We start from the raw sequence: 22,516 nt of genomic DNA, 5'->3' as shown, positions 1-22,516 counted from the left end.
GTTAACTGATTTAGGAGTGTTTGGAAGTGTCTGAGAAGTTAGGGGTTCAAGCCTTGGCTTATGCAAAATTTTTATTTTAAAAGAATAAAATCCTTGGATCTAGATAGTAGGTTCTTAAATTATTGTGGTTAAAATATGATACAAAGGAGTGGTTGGTCTAGTGGTAAGAGGTGTGTGGAGTATACATGGGGTCTAAGGTTCGAGTGGTGGCGTATCAAAAAGGGAGTATTTATTTTGCTGCCTAATTCAAGTGGGTGGTAGAGTTGGATTGAAATACTGCTAAATGGAGTTTGAACTGGTCATAGAGAGAATTGAAGAGGGATATTTGGAGAGATTTGAGGAGAGAACATTGGGATTTGAGGAGGTTGTTGTTGTGGAGAGATATATATCATCTCATTTGTTCATTGTTTTCGATGGGAGATTGGCGAGGTTTTCAAGGTTTTTGTTGCTTTCTCCAACCTGCATTGCTTCCATTCCTGAGAACCAAGGGTGTGATGATCATTGATTTTTGAAATAAGAGTGCTCAGAAAAAAGGGAATCTGCAACTCGCAACAGGTGTGTAACCACCCAACTATAATTGTACAACGGCAAAAGCTGAAAAGCCGAAATACGGCTTTGAGACCACACGAGTGTGCAATCGCTCATGTGGAAAGCCAAACCTGCGAATCATGGGCAATAAACTGTAGAGTTCTCCATGAGCATTTCCATGGGCTTAAGCCGTAATGGGCCACGTTGGGCTGAAATAGGTCGTGTGGGCTCATTGGGTTGTGGGCCCTACACGGATAAAATCCACAATTTGTGGAAAATATTGGACGGGGCTAAGTAGATCTCATAGTCGTGAAAAAATTTGGGCTGAATGCTGCACAAGCGTGTGGGCCCACTTGGGCCAAGTAATGGGCCTTGGGCCCATTTTCACTGTTATGACCTTTTAGGTAACCTGAGTCGCTCGAGCCGACTGTGAACCTTTCGAGAGGTCAATATCTACACCAAAACCCCAAAATAGGTAAAATGACAGAAATACCCTCATAGGATAAAATTACCAAAATACCCCCATAGGGTAAAATGATCGAAATACCCCCATAAGGTAAAATGACCAAAATACCCCCATATAGTAAAATGACCGAAACACCCCTATATGCTAAAATGACTGAAATACCTCCATAGGGTAAAATGACTAAAGTACCCCTATAGGGTAAAATGATCGAAATACCCCCATAGGGTAAAATGATCGAAATACCCCCATAGGGTAAAATGACCAAAATACCCCTATAAGGTAAAACAACCGGAATTCCCCCATAGGGTAAAATGATTGAAATACCCCTATAGAGTAAAATGACCAAAATACTCTCATAGGGTAAAATGACTGCAACCCCTAAGAGATAAAATGACTGTTATGGTCTTTATGTATGACTGATTTGCTCTATGATATGTATGACTATGATTGAGCATGACATTTTGCATACACGTATGATATTATGTCATGACATGTTTCATGGGGTTGGGTTGTTATATTTGGAAGAAGTGTACTCTACTGTTAAGGTCGTACGGGTCGCCCAAGATGACTGTGAACCTACTGGTGGCTTTGCCACATATACTATTACTAGCAGCTTTGCTGTGATATTGATACTGGCAGCTTTGCTGCGATGCTATTACTGGCAGTACTGCGATATTGGTGTGTTGGTTGGTTGGGTCGATTTTTTCCCCACATGGTTTGTTGGTGGTACGGAGTGGTGTGTTGGCTAGATTGGGATTTATTGCACTGCATTATTACTGTATTGGGCTAAGGCCCACACTGATACTGTATTGGGCTAAGGCCCACACTGATACTGTATTGGGCTAAGGCCCAAACTAATTCTGTTTGGGCTAAAGCCTACACTATTACTGTATTGGGCTAAGGCCCACACTATTATTGTATTGGGCTAAGGCCCACACTGTACTGTCACTGAATAGGGCTTAGGCCCAGACTATTATTGCATGTTGTTTACTAAATGACTGATAGGGGAATACACACTGAGTTTTCATAAACTCACCCTTCTGTTTAACTATACAGGTAATCCCAGTTGTAGGCGGGTCGGTGCTGCGAGGGACTCGGAGGTGGCCACACAACTGCAACTGTTCTACACTTGCTTTTATTTAAATTTAAAGTTTGTGTTGGGTTTTGTTTATGTAATAAGGCCATTTATGTTTTGTTTAAATTTTTAATTGGGCTGTTGGTTACTTATTTTAAATTGCTAGTTTAGGAGAAGACGAATTTTAAAAATAATTACTGTTTTCAAAGACCTGAAATTTAAACATTAGAGTTTTCAAAAGCTTCCGCAATTTTAGATCAACCTATTATAACAATAGCAGATAACAAGACAAACATTTTGGTTAGTTGATTCGTTAAATAATAACAAAGGGGATTTTAAACTTAGAAACGAAATTTTTACCAACAAGTCTAATTTTTGAAAGACACTTCAATGTGACACGCCAGATTCGACCATAACGTCTAGGCTGAGTTTTGGGTGTTACATTAAGTGGTACCAGAGCCAAGTTGCAAAACTCGGATGTGGAACGGGTTTTTAAAATATTTGGAATTTCTTAAAAACTGTTCTTGAAGTGTTTTGGAAGGTTTACAAGTGTGGCACACCGAGTCTTCAGCGTCGAATCCTTAAGTTTTCTTTATACTGTAGACTGCTTGAATTGAAATACATTGAGAGACTACTATAGATAGTAGGACTATACTGAAACTCGTTAGTTAGAGTAAACTGAGACTGTATGAAATTGGAAACTATAGGGAGACCTTGATTTGCGAAAACAAAACTCTGATTACTGCTTTTCATAAGACATCTCTTAATAATTATTGGAATTACAAACTGATTCATAAAACTTCTTAAACAGGTATTACATTATTTGATATGAGCACAAGAGGTACACATGGACGAGGTACAAGAGGCCATGGTAGAGGCCATAGAGGTGCTCGAGTTAGGTCCCCGTTGTTTGGCCATATACCTAATTTAGAACTAGAGTGCACAACAGAAGCATAGTGGTGGAGTCTTTGTTATGCGACTGATCTGATAATTGGAAATTTCAAGGAGAAAATTTCTTTAAAGAGGGGTGAATTGTATACAAGGGGCGTGTGGAGTATACATGGGGTCTAAGGTTCGAGTGGTGGCACATCAAAACGGGAGTATTTATTTTACTACCTAATTCATGTGGGTGGTAGAGTTGGATTGAAATACCGCTAAATGGAGTTTGAACTGGTCATAGAGAGAATTGAGGATGGATATTTGGAGAGTTTTGAGGAGAGAATATTGGGATTTGAGAAGGTTGTTGTTGTGGAGAGATATATATCATCTCATTTTTTCCTTGTTCTAGATGGGGGATTTGTGAGGTTTTCAAGGTTTTCGTCGCTTTCTCCAACCTTCATTGCTTCCATTTCTAACTGGTGGTGGTCGAGGTTGATTGGCATATTGCCTGGGAACCAAGGGTGCGATGATCATTGATTTTCGGAATAAGAGTTTTCGGAACAAAAGGAATCTGCAAATCGCAACAGGTGTGTAACCACCCCACTATAACTGTACAACAACAAAAGCCAAAAAGCCGAAATACGACATTGAGACACACGAGTGTACGATCACTCGTGTGGAAAGCCAAACCTGCGAATCATGGGCGATAAACTGTAAAGTCCTCCATGAGCATTTCCATGGGCTTAGGCCGTAATGGGCCACGTTGGGCCGAAATAGGCCGTGTGGGCTTATTGGGCTTGTAGGCCCCATATAGATGAAATCCACGATTTGTGGCAAATACTAGACGGGGCTAAGTAGATCTCATAGTCATGGCAAATTTTGGGCTGAACAGCTGCACAAGCGTGTGGGCCCACTTGGGCCGAGTAATGGGCCTTGGGCCCATTTTCACTGTCATGACTTTTTAGGTTACTTGAGTCGCTCAAGGCGAGTGTGGACCTTTCGAGAGGTCAATATCTACACCGAGACCCCAAAATAGGTAAAATGACCAAAATACCCCCATAGGGTAAAATGACCAAAATACCTCCATAGGGTAAAATGATCGAAATACCCCATAGGGTAAAATGATAGAAATACCCCCACAGAGTAAAATGACTAAAATACCCCCATAGGGTAAAATGACCAAAATACCCCTATAAGGTAAAATGATCGAAATACCCCCATAGGGTAAAATGGTCGAAATACCCCCATAGGGTAAAAGGACTAAAATACCCCTATAGGGTAAAATGATCGAAATACACCCATAGGATAAAATGACTGTTATACCCCTAGGAGATAAAATGACTGTTATGGCCTTATGTTATGTATGATTGATTTGCTCTATGATATGTATGACTACAATTGAGTATGACATTTTGCATACACATATGATATTATGTCACGGCATGTTGCATGGGGTTGGGTTGTTATATTTGGAGGAAGTGTACTTGGAAACACGAAAATTTATGTGTTTTTACATGCCCTTTTTAACTTAAAATATGCTATTTTGGTTAAATTCTTGTCGAAAAATAATTAAATATTATACAATAATTAAATTATGTTAAAAATATGAACATGATGAATTTTAATTAATTTTATAGTTAATTTTGATTATTTTAGACAGATTTGCACAAAGGGCGAAAATAAGCTCGACAGATAATGCTCGAAGAATAAAACCGAGAAGCAATTTGAAGCATCGAGGCAAAATTTTTTCCAGCCTAAGATGGTCCAAAAATGTGTGTTAATTCATAATATAATTAATTTTAATTTATTCCCATTTTAATTTGGGCTAAATAAATTATTATTAATTAATTATGGAAAAAATGGTCAAATTGAACCGCATTGGTTGAACCGAATCTAGTGAAGCGAACCAGCCACCAATTGGGCTGCTCAGAACTGTCCATATGCTGACCCAAATCAACATTTTAGCTGATTAAATAAGTTTGCAAAGAAGCTGTAGTAGCCCGAATTTGGGACTAGTCAGAATAGTGGTTTCGGGACCACAAATTCGACGAGAAAAAAAATTTATTTTGAATATATTTTTATGGTCTACGATTTCACAAAATGATTTCGTGAAAATTTCGTTCAAAAATTTTGATGTTTGGGCACTCAATTTAGTCAAAAGGACAAAATTGTAAAAAGTGCAAAAGTTGAGTTCTATATGTTAGAGGTGTCCAATTGCTATGAAATTTTAAATTGGAGGTCTTTATATGGTAATTAGACCATTGGTTCAGTTGGTGGACAAAAATGGGTATGGTTAGGCATGTTTCCAAAGTTTTTCAGTAAGGGTATTTTGGTCATTTAGTTATTAAAATGAATTAAAAACGAAATTATAAGCCAATTTTTGTCCATCTTCAACCCCTAGGCCGAAAATTGCATGGAGAAACCATGGCTACAATTTTTCAAGCTTCCAAGCTCAATTGTAAGTCCGTTCTATCCTCGTTTTTAATTATTTTTACGTTTTTGAAATCCTCGTAACAAGATTTACCTATTTTTACCATTGTTTTGAACTAGGGTTTGTGTTTAAAAATTTACCCATGAATGATATGCATGTATTTTGATGTTTTATGGAAGAATATGAATGTTTGGAGTTTGATAAATGATTTGTACTAAGTAATTTTCGATGAAAATGCCTAAAAGGATTAATTTGTAAAAGTTGTAAAATATGTCACAAGTGTGTGAATAAGTGAGTATTGTGGACTGCTATAGTTATGAAAATGGTTCAGCTAGGCCAAAAATGCAAGGAAATTGAATAAAAATTATTTTACGAGCCTAGGGGAAAAATCATAATTTTGTGAAACTTTAAAGGCAAAAATATAATTTTGCAAAGTATGATTTTTGGACTGGAATGAATAGTGTGAAGGTTATATAAGTTAAATGTATTGTTATAAATCAAGAAAGACTAGAAATTGAAATTGATCGATAAAAAGAAAAGTGAGAAAAAGTGAAAAATTCCCGAATGAACCTTTGGAATAAAAAGGGATACGAATGAAGTGACAGAAATGATCACATGTGTGGCACAGGTTGTGTGTAGGCCACTATGTAAAACTGAAAGTGATGGTCACGTGTGTAGTACTATGTGTAGACTACTACGTGTACCAGAATGATAGGTCGCATGTGTAGTACTTTGTGCAGGCTACTATGCGTACCGGATAGTTTCGATCACGTGTGTAGTACTATGTGCAGGCTACTATGTGAACCGAACATCATTGATTAATAAGGTGGTTGCTATGTGCTGATTCCACCGGACATCATTGATTAATAAGGTGGTTGTTATGTGCTGAATCCATCGAGTATCTGTTATTATTTCGAAGTGTTCATTGGGAAATTGACTAAGTGTAATTGAATAATGAATATAGGTGTGGAATTGAATTGAATATCGACTTAGAAATGGAAAAGTGAATTTTGAATTGAATTGTGATTGAAAGTGAAAAAGTGAAATTATGAAAGAGTACATTTAGCAATAAAATAGTTTAGACAGCAACAGTTGTGTGACTTTGAAAAATCACCAAAAATGGTGGAGGTTGAATTAGAGGCTGAATAATATATTAAATTGAAGCTGAATGAGTATATTTTCATATAAAAGAAACAGAGAAAACAAAAGAGTTATATATTTTGAGATATTTGAAGTTTAGTTAGACAGAGTCAGAATGAGTTCAGAATCCGCTGTTCTAAATTTGGAAAATTGTAAAAAATTGTAAAAAAATAATTATGGGATAAAGTTTGTATGTTTAGAATCCTTAGTGAAACTATTTTCAAGAGAAACAAACGGAAAAAATATTTGAATTCTGTACAATGAGATAATTAATTTTTAGTGAAGAGAGGTTAGAACTACCAAGAAGTGAAATCAGGGGAAACTTTAAAGAATAAACTGTACTATTTGGCTAAACCAAAAATTATGAAAACTTTATGGTAAGAAGATATGTGAATATAATTTTTGGAAAAACTTATAGATCTTAATTTGGAGTTCTGTAGCTCCAGGTAAAAATAATTTAGTGACTCTGACTCGAATAGATAGCTTTGAATATACATGTGAGTGAATAGTGAAATTGTAGTTAATGTTGTTTAAGTGTGTTATACACATTAAGGATGTGGAGTGGAGAGGAGGAGGAGGAAAATTGGAAGAACATATGAATTATTTGTGTATAATTGGTCATATGCTCGATTATAATCGATAAACAAAAGAAATGATGTTTATAATTGTGCATTATTAGTTATAGTTAAAGTTCATGTGAGAAACTAAAGTTTCATAGTATGTGTATGTGGTATACTTGGTATATGATTTGGTATGTAGCGATGTCAGAAATGGTTTATGAATTAACTCATGTTGATAAGTTTGATACATAAAAAAATATGGTGCTTATCCATGCTTATAATGCTTATACTATATGCTTATTTGGCTAGCATGTTTGGTGTGTATGCTTAGGCTTTGGCCAAGTTGTGGCTAGATTACGCCACCTAAAATTTATAAAATTATGCATTGAGATGGTAAATGTCTAGAAGGAAATATACTTGTGATCATAAAAGGGTGGTAAGGTTTAAAGTTTGTAATCTTATTAAAATGGTTTATCATGTGGTTAGTCTTCAAAAAGACTAGCTTGTGACTATGGTTGAGTGTAATGTTTATATCTTTTGTGATATGTATAGGAAATGGAAGTGGAAAGAAAATGAAATACTAGGTTCATGCTTGAAGTGTAAAATGATGCAAAAAGGGGACGTTAAGTTAAACGATAAATATGTATTAGTATTGAACTTAATGAAATTGAATTGTACGTGAATTAAATGGAAATTTCAAATGATATGATTTGAATTAAATGAATTATTGTGGTATTGAAATGTATATTGGATTGAGAAATTGAATTGAATCGTGAACATGAGAATCATGAATCAAAAGAAATGGAAATGAAGTATTGAATTGTATGAGTATGTATTGGGTCTCAGAAGCCCTATTTGTTACAAATATAGTATTTTGAAGTTATAACGTGAAGATTTATAAAAGTATGTTAAAAATTTGAAGAGTCTAAATTTGAATGAAATTTTATAACTTGGTTTAACATGTTTATAAGTATATGTGTTCTGGTAATGCCTCGTACCCTATTCCGGCGTCGAATACGGGTAAAGGGTGTTATAATGTGACATCGCCAAATTCGGTCATAATGTTTAGACCAAATTTTGGGTGTTACAGAAGCCCTTGAAGAAATTTCAACCTTGCATTCAAACCTTCAAAAAAATGTGGCTTTATGGATTAGCCCCAGGCTATTTTTAGCAAAGTTGAATCTCTCAACTTTGCCATGTGTGTGGCCAGCCAAGGGGGATCTCTTTGGCTGATGGAATTTGGTATTTTTAGCAGCCACAATCAGCTATAAAAGCCACCCCTTGCTGATCATTCAACTCATCCCTCACACTCTCATTCTCTCTTCTCCTCTCTCACTTTCTCTCAACTTTTCCTTCCCATTTTCCCTTTTGTTCAAGTGCCGATTTCTTCTCTTGGGAAAGAGGTCCTCATCATCCATTGTTGAGTAGCAATTAAAGTGTTCATAAGCCACCTTGATAGCCGAGGACAACAGAGAATGAAGAACTGAGAACTCAGTCAAGCCGCGGAGAAACACTGGATTTGCTTCTTGTTCCCTATCTCTTTAAATTTTTTTGTTGTTTTGACAAACATGTTTATGAATATTTATGCTATTGAAATTGTTACTTTAATTAATCTAGCTTGAATTTAATCTGTGTTGGGTTGATTATATTTTGCCTGCTTGAATTATTGAAATTGTGTTTGTGCTGTTATAGGCCTCGGTAAGATGCTTGATTAAGGAAAAACATGCCTAAGTTATTATTGCTATATTAATTGTTAGATAACTAATGAATTAATTATAAATCGTATTGAAATTGTAATTAGTCGACATAATACTTAATCAGTGCATGTTTATTCTTCTAAGGTAGCTAAAGTTAATTTAGCATTGTATTTGGCGATACATATGCCTTGCATAACTTGCAAGATTATTGTGATTAAACTGTTTCAAGGTAGAAATACTCTGTTACCTCACTTTATCTTTTATATGCTTGTGAAGATTGATTAATTGCTTGGATTGACATTGAAAAGTGTTCAATAGATTGGTTAATTTAATAAGTATGTATGAGTAGTAGTTAGCAAATTACCGAGTTGCCGTGAATTTATTCGTAGCAGTATAAACATAAGTTTAATAATTCTAAGTTAAAGGAATGTAATTAATCCAACACAATTATATCATCTTGATTAAACCTTACTTGAAATCATGCATTAGAATATCTTTATTTTTAATTTTTTTTCCTTAGTTTTTAATCATCTTTAAACCAAAATATTTTCCATCACCAAAGTGTTTTAACATTAATTTCATAAATATTCTTATTTACAGTCCTTGTGGGTACGATAATCGACATTTACTTGTCACTTTATTACTTGTTGCGATTGTGTACACTTGCATATTTTCGTCGTTCCAAGTTTTTGGTGCTGTTGCCGGGGACTCTTTTTTTAAAAAAAAAAGCCATTATCTGTGAATCTGTTTTTACATTTTGGTTTGTTTATTTTCCTGTTTAAATCTTTACTTAATCTTTCTGTGATTATTTCAGGTGTTTATGAGTATTGACCAGATTATCGACTTACTCCTTGTGGACCCTGAAATAAAACAAACCTTTTGACAGTGAAGAAGACAAGCAAACTAGAGAAGGAACGAAGAGACAAACTTTGAGAATATGAATCAAGGAAACGAAGAAAACCTTGTTCAGAATCCTATCCTAATTGCTGATGAGAGGGATAGAGCTTTAAGACGGTAAGTCGTACCAGTATTTAACAATTTTAATCCGGGTATTAGGAGACCCAAAATTGAGGCACAACAATTCGAGCTGAAGCCAATCATGTTCCAGATGCTTCAAACTGTGGGCCAATTCAGTGGAATGCCTACTGAAGATCCTCGTCTTCACTTAAGACTATTTATGGAAGTGAGCGATTCTTTCAAGTTAGCTAGAGTACCCAAAAATGCATTACGACTGAAGTTGTTCCCATATTCGCTAAGAGACAGAGCTCGTGCCTAGTTGAACTTATTGCCACTGAACTCTATTTCTACATGGAAAGAGTTAGTCGAGTGATTCCTCATGAAGTATTTCTCGCCGAGCAAGAATGCCAAGTTGAGGAATGAGATCACTGCCTTCCAACAAATGGATGATAAGTCCCTGTATGAGGCATGGGAAAGGTACAAAGAGTTATTTCGAAAGTGCCCTCATCATGGAATCCCACATTGCATTAACTTGAGACATTCTATAATGGTCTCAACTCTCACACGAGGATGGTAGTGGACGCCTCTGCTAATGGTGCTCTACTTTCTAAGTCTTATAATGAGGCTTAAGAAATTATTGAGAGGATTGCCAGCAACCATTATCAATGGCCAACCAAACGAGCAACGTTAGGAAGATGAGTCACTGGAATATATGAAGTGGACGCTCTCACTTCAGTCGCATCTCAGGTATCTTCAATATCCTCAATGCTTAAGAATCTTACCACTAATGGGTCTAACAATTTTGCAGCCCAACCACCTAACCAATTTGAGAATATAACCTGTGTGTATTATGGGGAAGGAAATTTGTTTGAAGAATGTCCATCGAACCCCGAATCTGTATATTACATGGGTAACCAAAACCGAGGGAGGCAAGGACTGCAATCCAACTTTTATAACTCATCGTGGCAAAATCACCCAAATTTTTCTTGGAGTAACCAAGGGGCTAGAACCAGTAACACTTACGCCCAACCTAGACCAACTCAGCTACCTAGTTTCCCCCAACAAGTTTAGAAACCAACCCAAGCGGAACCATCCAATAGCTTAGAGAATCTATTGAAGGCATACATGGCGAAAAACGATGCCACTCTAAGGAATTTGGAGAATCAAGTGGGCCAGCTTTCTACTGAACTCAGGAACCGACCACAAGATGCTCTACCTAGTGACACGGAGAATCTGAGAAATCTGGGGAAAGAACATTGTAAAGCGTTGACATTGAGGAGCGGAAAGATAGTAGAGCCCAACACTGTAGAAGTTGAAAATGAGCCAGCTGACACTCAAGATTCAGAAGAAGTTCAACCAAGTGTTGAAATTCTAGTTTCATTAGAACCAGAATCTGCAAAACCTGACAAAGTAACCTCAGGACCAGCTAATTCTGATCAACTAACAACGTCGTTAGATACAGAATTGCCGCCAAAGACGAATCAACCAGAATCAGTCCCAGTAATGAAACCACCACCACCCTACCCTCAAAGACTTCAGAAACAAAAGTAGGAGATTCAATTCAAGAAGTTCCTTGATGTACTCAAGCAACTTCACATCAACATCTCGTTGGTTGAAGCACTTGAGCAAATGTCGAACTACGTCAAGTTCATGAAATTTATCTTGTCTAAGAAACGAAGACTTGGAGAATTTGATATGGTAGCTCTGATGGAGGAATGCAGTGCATATCTTTAAAACAAACTACCCCTAAAATTGAAGGATCCTGGATGTTTTACCATACCGTTCAACATTGGAGCAACATATTGTGGTAAGGCATTATGTGACTTAGGTGCAAGTTTTGATTCCTATGTCAATATTTAGGAAGTTGGGATAGGAGAAGTTAGACCAACTATAGTTACACTTCAATTAGCAGATCGATCCTTAGCACATCCAGAAGGAGAAATCGAGGACATATTGGTACGTCTAGATAAGTTTATCTTTACTGTTGACTTTGTAATTCTAGATTTTGAAGCAGATAAAGAAGTACCAATCATCCTAGGAAGGCCGTTCCTAGCAACTAGAAGGACCTTTATTGATGTGCAGAAGGGAGAGCTCACTATGCGTTTTCAGGATGATCAGGTAACATTTAATGTCTTTAAGTGTATGCGATTTCCTGACACAATGGATGATTGCTCTGCAGTGTCCAATTTAGAGGATTTAATAGTGGAGAACGAACTCAACTGTGTTAAGGACCAACTGGAAATAATTTTAACATCAGATCCTCCAAATGATGAAGAGGAGAATGAATACTTAGATTTGCTAAAAGCTAATCAAAGGGGATTTAATCCGGAATCCCATTTTAAATCTTTGGAGTTAGAAATGAGGGACTATTATCAACCAAAAGCATCGATCGAGGAGCCACCTAAATAAGAACTCAAGGTATTACCTTCTCATTCAAAATATGTTTATTTAGGTAACGCTTCTACTCTGCCTGTGATTGTTTCAGCAGAATTGACCACTAAGCAAGAAGAGAAACTTATCTTAGTCTGAAACAATTCGAGAAGGCCATCGGATGGACCATAGCCAATATTCGCAGTACTAGTCCATCTGTATGCATGCACAAGATTATCCTATAAGAAGGAAAAAAATGGAAGATCGATGGACAACGGAGACTAAACCCCATCATGAAGGACGTAGTAAAAAAAGAGATCATCAAGTGGTTAGATACGGGTATCATCTATCCCATCTCAGACAGTTCATAGGTAAGCCCGATCCAGTGTGTGCTAAAAAAAGAGGTATCACGATCGTAGAGAATGAGAACAATGAGTTGATACCGACTAGATTAGTTACGGGATGGAGAAACTGCATCAATTACCGGAAGCTGAACAGAGAAACTAGGAAAGATCACTTTCCTTTGCCGTTCTTGGACCAGATGCTAGATAGACTCGCAGGACGAGATTACTACTATTTTCTCGATGGATCTCAGGGTATAATCAGATTACAGTAGCACCGAAAGATCAACACAAAACGACATTCACTTGCCCGTACGGTACGTTTGCATTTAGATGCATGCCATTTGGTTTATGCAATGCACTTGCTACATTTCAAAGATGTATGATGTCTATTTTTACTGACATGGTTGAGAAATAGTTGGAAGTTTTTATGGATGAGTTTTTAGTATTCGAAGATACTTACGATGATTGCTTAACCAATATAACTAAGGTACTAAGGCGATGCAAAGAAACGAATCTCGTACTCAATTGGGAAAGGTGCCATTTTATGGTACGAGAAGGAGCTGTTCTAGGGCATCGGATAATGAGACATGGGTTCGAGGTAGACAAAGCAAAGGTAGACGTTATTGAGAAACTCCCACCTCCAACATCTGTAAAGGGTGTTAGGAGCTTTTTGGGCCACGCTGATTTTTATCGAAGATTTATCAAGGACTTCTCCAATGTTGCTAAGCCCTTATGCAAATTATTGGAGAAGGACTCTATATTCAAGTTTGATGAGGAATGCTTAAAAGCCTTCAATTTTGAAGATTCGATTAGTCACGGCACCCATAATCGTCACACCAGACTGAGATTTGCCATTCAAATTGATGTGTGACACAAGTGACTTCGCAATTGGAGCTGTCTTGGGCCAGTGAAGGAACAAAGTTTTTCATCCCATCTACTACGCAAGTCAAACCCTAACAGGAGCTCAACTGAATTATACGGTAAGAGAAAAAGAGTTACTTGCTATTGTGTTTGCTTTCGACAAGTTTTGATCTTATCTGGTAGGTACCAAAGTGACTGACTATACGGACCACTCGGTAATTAAGTATTTACTTATGAAGAAAGATGCTGAGCTAAGGCTAATCCGATGTGTACTTCTACTTCAAGAGTTCAATCTAGAAATTCAAGATTGAAAGGGAGTCGAAAATCAAGTAGCAGATCACTTGTCCAGATTGGAGCTACAAGAAGGAATTCTTCTCTTATACCAATTCAGGAGACGTTTCCAGATGAACATATCCTGAAGGTAAATCATGTCCATAATACCCATTGGTTTGCTGATATTGCTAACTATTTAGCTTGTGGTTTGATGCCAATTGATAAGACGTATCAACAAAGGAAAAAGTTTCTTCACAATGTGAAGTACTATTTCTGGGAAGAGCCATATGTGTTTAAAAAGTGTGAAGATCAGATGATCAGGAGATGCGTGGTAGAAGATGAAATACCGGAGATTTTATACCACTGTCACTTAGCTCCAAGTGGGGACCACTTCGGAGGTACATGTACAACGGCCAGAGTTCGAGAATTTGAAGTAGGTCAACAAGTCTTATTGTTCAATTCCAGATTGAAGTTCTTTCCAGGGAAGCTAAAATCACATTGGTCCGGTCCATTTACGATTAACCAAGTCTACCCATACGGAGTTGTTGAACTCCAAGGTAAGGGAGGTAATTTCTGAGTTAATACTCAATGCCTGAAACATTATTGGGGAGATAAAATTGAACGGGATAGAATCTTGTTCATTTTATCGGATACTTAATTTTTCGTTTTTCTTTTTGAATAAATGATTTAGGGTATATTTTCGGGTAAACTATGTTTAAATAAATTCTGTCTAGGAGATTGGATTTTAAGCGAGACCGTTTGTGACCTCTCCAATCTTTCTTGGGAATTTATTTTGACATGATTTTCCAAGAAATTAACCCCTAAATGAAAAAATAAATTTTTAGTTTCAAATAAGAGGGTCAATTTTGATCCAAGTTTTAATTTGCAACTCAATTTTAAATTTTTATTAAGTCTAGGGACTTAATTGAATTATTTTTAAAATTTAGCTGCTCTTTTTGTAAATAATAAAAAACTAGGTGCCTTTCTTTGTGAATATTTTCAAAAAGCATCTAGAATAAATATATTTATTATTATTAATAATTTGATAAACTTTAATATATAATTATATTATTTATAATTTATATATTAATTTTTATCAACTTAGCTTAGAATTAGGAATAATTAGGAATTTTTTTATTTTTGCACAATAAAATAAGAGATGGGAATCAAAAGTAAATATGGACAAGTAGTAAAGTCTAAAGTGTGGCAATAGGTATAACATGTCTAGGATTGGATCTAGGAAGAGCTTGGTACTTAAGCAGTCAAATTGACTCACCTCCTCTTTTCTGGAATACTACCTAGTGTATAGTATCTATTCACTTTAAACAATGAGGACATTGTTCATTTTAAGTTGAGGGGACCGAAAATTGAAATTATTTCCACTCAGAATAAAATTTTTCTTTTAATTATGAATATGATATATTTTTGTTCAATAAATTTGAATTTTGTTAAGTATGCTAAATTTAAGTATGAATAAATTGATTATTTCAATAAATTGTTATGTTATCTTAATAATGACATGAAATGTATTTCTAATAAAGCATGCAAATCATACCATAAAATTTTAGTTCTTTAGGAAAGTTAGGCATGTATGAAAGTTTAAGTCTTTAGAATTGACTTAGTAGTTTCTTGAGGCGAAATCCTAGGAAGCATGGAACATTGAAAATGATTTAGGCAACTGTTGTTTGGACCATTTGAGCCTTTCAAGCCAACCATGATGAAATTTTTATCATTTGAAACCCAACTTTGAGACTTTATGGCCTAATTTTATTTGAACCCTTACAAAGTTAGCCATCACTTTTCTTAATTATCTTTAAAATGTCCCAAACACTAGACTTAGTACTATTCAGAGTATTCTTTGAAAATAAATTTGGGGAGTTACAAAGAAGTATGAAATGCTCTAAAAATTGTAGTACATACAGTAAAATACTCGAAAAAATAGCATATGTACTTGAAGTAAATTGCACTAAAGAGCATGTGAAAAGGAAAGAAAACTTGATGTATTGAAGGTAATTATTTCGAAAGGTCCGATACGAGCTGAGTCTAGGGTTTTTTTTAAACTTAAAATTATATATCTTTTACCTACCCTTAAGCCCAACCACGTTACAACCTTGTTAAAGACCTATTGATTCAAAGTTCCAATGTTACCTACATTAGTGGAGAGAAATTGCTCTATTCAACATATGAAGACATCAGTTAAGCTTAATGATTGCAGTTTAATTTTGAATAAGGGATTAAAATCAAATTGGTAGGGATTAACATGTCTTTATTACGAAACATTTAGTCTAATTTTGCTATTGTAGTAATTTTTGAGATTAATTTGAACGATATATATACTTGAGTAGCATAATTATCAAATTTCTTGTTTTTGAGCATAAGTATATTGATTTCATGATTTTGGGAAGAATGTTGTTCTGAAGGAGTTTTTCAAAAAGTGTTTTCGAGAAAATTCTTTTCAAATATGTGCATTACTCAGGATGAGCAATGAATTAAGTTTAGGGGTGTGGAAACACGGAAATTTATGTGTTTTTACATGCCCTTTTTAACTTAAAATCATGTTATTTGGGTTAAATTTTTGTCGAAAAATAATTAAATATTATAAAATAATTAAATTATGTTAAAAATATGAACATGTTGAATTTTAATTAATTTTATAGTTAATTTTGATTAATTTTGACTATTTTCGACAGATTTGCACAAAGGGAGAAAATTGGCTCGATAGGCAATGCTCGAAGAATAAAATCGAGAAGCAATTTGAAGCATAGAGGAAAATTTATTTCCAGCCTAAGATGGTCCAAAAATGTGTGTTAATTCATAATATAATTAATTTTAATTTATTCCCATTTTAATTTAGGCTAAAAAAATTATTATTAATTAATTATGGAAAAAAGGGGTCCAGTTGAACCGCATTGGTTGAACCGAATTTAGTGAATCGAACTAGCCACCAATTGGGCTGCCCAGAACCGTCCATATGCTGACCCAAATCAGAATTTTAGCTGACTGAATAAGCTTGCAAAGAAGCCCTTGAAAAACTTTCAACCTTGCATTCAAACCCCTCCAAAAAATGTGGCATGATGGATTTGCCCCAGGCTATTTTTAGCAAAGTTGAATCTCTCAACTTTGCCATGTGTGTGGCCAGTCAAGGGGTGTCTTTGGCTGATGGAATTTTCAATTTTTAGCAGCCACAATCAACTATAAAAGCCACCCCTTGCTGATCATTCAACTCACCCCTCACACTCTCATTCTCTCTTCTCTTTTCTCACTTTCTCTCAACTTTTCCTTCTCATTTTCCCTTTTGTTTCAAGTGCCGGTTTCTTCTCTTTGGAAAGAGGTCCTCATCAGCCATTATTGAGTAGCAATTAAAGTGTTCATAAGCCACTTTGATAGTCGAGGACAACGGAGAACAAAGAACGGAGAACTTAGTCAAGCCGCGGAGAAACACTGGATTTGCTTCTTGTTCCCTATCTCTTTAAATTTTGTTGTTGTTTTGACAAACATGTTTATGGATATTTATGCTATTGAAATGGTTATTTTAATAAATCTAGCTTGAATTTAATCCGTGTTGGGTTGATTATATTTTGCCTACTTGAATTATTGAAATTGTGTTTGTGCTGTTATAGACCTCAATTTGATGCTTGATTAAGTAAAAACATGCCTAAGTTATTCTTACAGTATTAAATGTTAGTAATAGAGGGTTGTGCGTAGACCAAGATCGAGTTGCCAAGTCACAAGAAAACTCCTAAGAAAACTCTAACACTCGGATCTGAAACGAAACAAAGGAATCAAACTTATCAGTACCGGATCTGAAACGAAAACCATAAAACCATGGATAATCAACTAATAATCAGAACACGAATTAAGATGGTTCCTTGGAGGCCAAGAAACGAGATCTAAATAGCAAGAATGACTCTCCAAACTAAATTTGATCTGAAGAAGACAAAACAGCAAATTAAACTCAATTGATTAAGAAACTAAATCAGAATATGTAATAGAATTCTTGGGCAGCAAGAAATCTAAAAATTATGATTAACGAACGGTTCTTGCTGTCAATGTTGTGCAAAGATAGATCTGGAACTTTGGAAATTGGTTGAAATGAACAAGAACAATGAAATCTGAAATGAAACAACAAGATCAATGTAAAACCGATCAGATCTGAGATTAAAATAACCAACACAATAAAGAGGGGTTTGGATGGTAAGAAAGAGGGCTTTGTGTCCAAAAATGTTTCTTGATGTTCAAGGATGGTGCCGAACGAAGTCTTAAATGTTGAACGGGGCTGGAACGCCACAAGAGAATTTAAACAAGTTAGATAAAGAAAACGACACAAGCAGAAAATTAAAACAAAGCGAACAGCAACAAAAGAGAGATAAAGCCTAAGAAGCCTTGAAATCGATAAAGATTTCACAACTCCCTTCAAATGGCTCTAATCTCCCCTCCAATGAAGAACAATGGCAAGAAGAAGGCTGAAGATGGCTCCCACAATAAAAAAGATTGTTAAAACTTCTAAAGAAAACTCAAGAGAAAATTCTTGGAGAAAAACTCAAGAGAATTTGCAAACAGAAAAATCTAAAAATTTAATGTATTGTAATGTGTCTAATAAGGTGGCCAGCCATGCCTATTAATAGGCCTTCTATCTATTTCCTAATCTCATTAGGAAAACTTAAAAAAGACCTAATTAATAAATTAAGAGGGAAATTCGGCCAAGGCATTTTAATGGGCTACTTGGGCCGAATTTTTACATATAATAATCCTAAAGTCTAAAAATTAAACTTAGATATTTAAACAATTAAAATTTTTACAAATTGTGCCACTTTAACAATTTGGCCTGATTTTCAATTAAGTATGGTTTGACTTCTTGGTTGGGCTTTGAATCATCTTATTAGGCCTTGCCTTCAAGAACTTGGGCTTGTAGTCCATCTCCTACCGAAATTGGTTCGTTGATGCTCGTAACGGAGATCCAATGCGCCTTGGCTGCAAGATTCGGTTTCTTGGACCAAGATTTCCAAGATTTGAAATCTTGATTTTCTTGATTCTTGAAATCGCTCCAAACAACAAAATTGGGCCAAGATTCGATTTCTTGATTTTATTGAAAATAAGAAAGTGAATCTTGATTTTCTCTTTCTTTCATGTACGCATCTAAGGCCGTGCTAACAAATTCTTGAATGGTCCCATTTAGTTTGGAACGTATTTGTCTGGCCTTTGACCTCGTTATTGGGCCTTGTGGTGATTTGAGCCCATCACGTTCTTGAGCTTGGGTTGGGCCTTTGTGACTCCTGTCAGTTAGATAACTAATGAATTAATTATTAAATTGTATTGAAATTGTAATTAGTCGACACAATATTTAATCAGTGCATGTTTATTCTTCTAAGGTAGCTGAAGTTAATTTAGCATTGTATTTGGCGATACATATGCCTTGCATAACTTGCAAGATTATTGAGATTAAATTGTTTCAAGGTAGAAATACTCTTTACCTGACTTGATCTTTTATATGCTTGTGAAGATTGATTAATCGCTTGGATTGAATTTGAAAAGTGTTCAATAGATTGGTTAATTTAATAAGTATGTATGAGTAGTAGTTAGCAAATTACCGAGTTGCCGTGAATTTGTTTGTAGCAGTACAAACATAAGTTTAATAACTCTAAGTTAAAGGAATGTAATTAATCCAACAAAATTATATCATCTTGATTAAACCTTATTTGAAATCGTGCATTAGAACCTTTTTATTTTTAATTTTTTTACTTAGTTTTTAACCATCATTAAATCAAAATATTTTCCATCACCAAATTGTTTTAACATTAATTTCATAAATATTCCTTTTTACAGTCCCTGTGGGTACGATAACTTGACATTTACTTGTCACTTTATTACTTGTTGCGATTTTGTACACTTGCACATTTTCGTCGTTCCAGTACAGTACTGTTAAGGTCGCATAGGTCACCCAAGATGACTGTGGACCTGCTGGTGGCTTTGCCACATATATTGTTACTGGCAACTTTGTTGTGATAGCGATACTGGTAGCTCTGCTACGATGCTATTACTAGCAGCTTTACTGCGATATTAGTGTGTTGGCTGGGTGGGTCAATTTTATCCCCACATGGTGTGTTGGTGGTACGGAGTGGTGTGTTGGCTGGATTGGGATGGGTTGCATTATTGTACTACACTGTTACTATATTAGGCTAAGGTCCACACTGATTCTGTACTAGGCTAAGGCCCACACTATTACTGTATTGGGCTAGGGCCCACACTATACTGTCACTGAATAGGGCTCAGGCCCAGACTGTTACTCTATGCTATTTACTGAATGACTGATAGGGGATTACACACTGAGTTTTCATAAACTCACCCCTCTATCTGTATAGGTAATCCCCAATTGTAGGCGGGTCGGTGCTGCAAGGGACTCGGAGTTGGCCACACAACTGCAACTATTTTACACTTGCTTTTATTTAAATTTAAAGTTTGTGTTGGGTTTTATTTATGTAATAAGACAATTTATGTTTGTTTAAATTTTTAATTGGGCTTTTGCTTACTTATTTTAAACTGCTAGTTTAGGAGAAGACGAATTTTCAAAATAATTATTGTTTTCAAAGACATGAAATTTATACATTAGATTTTTCAAAAGCTTCCGCGATTTTAGATCAACCTATTATAACAATAGTAGATAACAAGACAAACGTTTCGATTAGTTGATTCGTTAAATAATAACAAAGGGGTTTTCAAACATAGAAACAAAAATTTTACCAACAAGTCCAATTTTCAAAAGACACTTCAATATGACGCTAGATTCGACCATAACGCCTAGGTCGAATTTAGGGTGTTACACTTAACATGCAAATCATATTTCAATTATAATAACAGTGGCTTGATTTATATGTATATCATGCATAATCAACATTCTCATAAAATCACATATCATGAGAATTGGTATGTACACATAATTTCGCAACAAGTATTAAACCACATCAAATATCACATACGATCATAAGATGATCAGTTCGAAGTACTTGGGTATCATCTATTTTTATGGATTTAGCATCCCATTTTGAATACATAATATATTCTCAGTATTTTGTATAATGGAAATTTTTAGCAAGGTTTGAATTTTTAAATAACAATATATATATTGATGACAAGTCCATGTAAATTTTCTAATACATTAAACCCACACCTGATGATTAGCTTTTCCACTAGATTTAAACTTTGACCTTCAATGATGGAACAAAAAGATAGATCTCCCACTTGTTCTGATTTAAATGACAATTTAGTAGAGAAAAATGATTATTAGTCTTGCCCATAAATTCAATCTCTAACTCTTAAGGGTTTTAGTAGAGAACTTACTATTGTTTTCTTTTTATGAAGAAATTCGATTAATTTCTTATGGATGTAGAGAATCCAAGTGATCAAATCAACCCTTTAAAAACAATCTCGTACATGATTATAAGTAATGGAGAAATTGATATTTGTTTTTCCCATTGATACTTACGGTACTAAGAATAAGTTGGAAAGATCAACAATTGCCGGAATAATTGTTCGACGGACGAGACTTATCTAAGGAGAAGTTCGTCATCGAAATAAAAGAAAAGAATAGATTAGAACATAGAAATGATCTATGAAATTAGGAGAGGAGGAATACAAATTCAATTATAAATAAAGAAATGAAGAGGAAATGAAAATAGGCGAAGAATAGTGACTAATGGCGGTGGTAGTGTGCTGGCGCTACAGTGGCGAGATAGCGGTGGTATGGTAGTGGTGAGGTGTGGAGCAGACATGAAAGAGGGGAGGTTTTCAGTATCGATGTGGTGGTGGTTCAGTGATAATGGGGTTGCCAATGGTGGTGTTTTTGTGGTAAATAGTAAAAGATGTGGTGGTTGTAGGAGGAAGAAAAAGAAAGGAGAGGAGAGAAACATTGGAAGGAAAAAAAAGTGAATGGTGGGTGTCTAGGTGCATAGGATGACAATAGAATGGTAAGGGAAGGAAAAATGGCAAGAAGTGGTAAAAAGGCATGAAAAGTGTATCATGAGGGAACCAAGGAAGTGAAAAGGGGGCTATTGGAGGAAGGTTGACTAGATAACCAAGGAAAGAATCTTCCTTTGCATGGCAACTTGGTGTGGATGGCAAGGGGGTTTACCCACCCTTTTTAAATGTTAAATTTTAAAAACAAAAATATGTGAGTGAAGGGAATTGAACCTAGGATCTTAGAGAATTTAATTAAGCTTCTTACAACTAGGCTATTTACTTGCTTGTGCATGAATTGGAGAAATTAGTAATAAAAATATGGGATGCGAAAATAGCAACACCCTTACAAAAGTTTCTCCACAAGAAAGAAGAGTTTATATGGACAAAAGAAAGACAACAGATCTTTGAAAAGGTTAAGGCCATCCTCACTAAAGCACCTGCGTTGATTCAACCTGAACCAGAAAATAAGTTTGTGGTTTACAACGACACCTCTCACACAAGGCTAGGATGTGTGCTGATTGAGGAAGGAAAAGTGGTAGCTTATACTTCTAGGCAATTGAAGTTTCATGAGCATAACAACCTAGCTCACGGTCTGGAGCTAGCCATAGTGGTGTTTGCACTTAAGATTTGGCAACACTAATTGTATCGCGAGAAGTGTACTATCTACACAAACCACAAAAGTCTCAAGTATTTTCTCATGTAGAAGGAGTTGAACCTACAACAGAGAAGATGGATAGAGTTGCTGAAAGATTATATTACTATGAGATAAGGTATCGCCCTGGAAAGGGAAATGTGGTAGTAGATGTATAAAGCAGAAGTTAGTAAGTGAGCTGTGAGCTCTGTTCCCACAATTGAGTGTGACAAGTGATGGGGGATTTATCATGGAATTGCAAGTGAGACCAATGTTGCCACATAAAATCAAAGAAAAACAAGCCTTATATGAATAATTGATGAAGAGGGTTCGCCAACTGGAGCAATGAGT

The 22,516-nt window shown here is 35.6% G+C and overlaps 1 non-coding gene across 1 annotated transcript; it reads right to left on the bottom strand.

The window, feature by feature from the left end:
- Positions 1–10,142: 10,142 nt before the first annotated feature.
- LOC121216440 (small nucleolar RNA R71) lies at positions 10,143–10,249 on the bottom strand. Its single transcript, XR_005912623.1, has one exon. It is a non-coding gene; the product is annotated as a small nucleolar RNA R71 (small nucleolar RNA).
- Between the last annotated feature and the right edge of the window lie 12,267 nt (positions 10,250–22,516).

This window comes from Gossypium hirsutum, chromosome D04, assembly GCF_007990345.1.
Source record: "Gossypium hirsutum isolate 1008001.06 chromosome D04, Gossypium_hirsutum_v2.1, whole genome shotgun sequence".
Lineage (NCBI taxonomy): Eukaryota > Viridiplantae > Streptophyta > Magnoliopsida > Malvales > Malvaceae > Gossypium > Gossypium hirsutum.
The sequence above is the reverse complement of the archived record's forward strand: the minus strand, read 5'-3'. Positions and strand labels throughout refer to the sequence as shown.